Source organism: Eimeria mitis, genomic scaffold, assembly GCF_000499745.2.
Source record: "Eimeria mitis Houghton genomic scaffold, Emh_scaff3481, whole genome shotgun sequence".
Classification (NCBI taxonomy): Eukaryota; Apicomplexa; class Conoidasida; order Eucoccidiorida; family Eimeriidae; genus Eimeria; species Eimeria mitis.
In genome coordinates, this window is record NW_013571822.1 from 1,729 (window position 1) to 2,145 (window position 417).

Below are 417 nucleotides of genomic sequence, written 5' to 3' on the forward strand. Positions count from 1 at the left end.
GGGGTCAAAGCCAAGCAGCAGCAGCAGCAACAGCAGCAGCAGCAGCAGCAGCAGCAGCAACAGCAGCACCTGACCACGCGGCTGTACAGGGTCTTCTCCTCTTTTATAGAGAGAGCCGTAGGGGGCCTCCTTGCAAACAAACCCCACAGCAGCAGCAGCAGCAGCAGCAGCAGTAGCAGCAGCAGCAGCAGCAGCAGTAGCAGCAGCAGCTGCAGCAGGGAAGGGCTCGGTGTAGGTCTTCAGCAGCTGCTGCTGCGGCGTTTGCTGCTGCTTCTGAGCCGTCGGCTGTCTGTACACCTCAGTGACCTCCACCTGCGGCTGGAGGACCCTTTAGCGCGGGCACACTTTGCTGCTGCTGCTGCAAGGGTTGAGGCGGGGGCGCAGAGACATCCGCCCTGGGGGGGCCCGCGTAGACAT

The 417-nt window shown here is 62.8% G+C and overlaps 1 protein-coding gene across 1 annotated transcript in view; it reads left to right on the top strand.

Annotated features, from left to right (window-relative positions):
* EMH_0066530 (uncharacterized protein) overlaps positions 1-417 on the top strand; it is a gene marked incomplete at both ends in the record, with an annotated part of 2,167 nt that overhangs the window by 509 nt on the left and 1,241 nt on the right. The gene's annotated exons all lie outside the window — the stretch shown is intronic.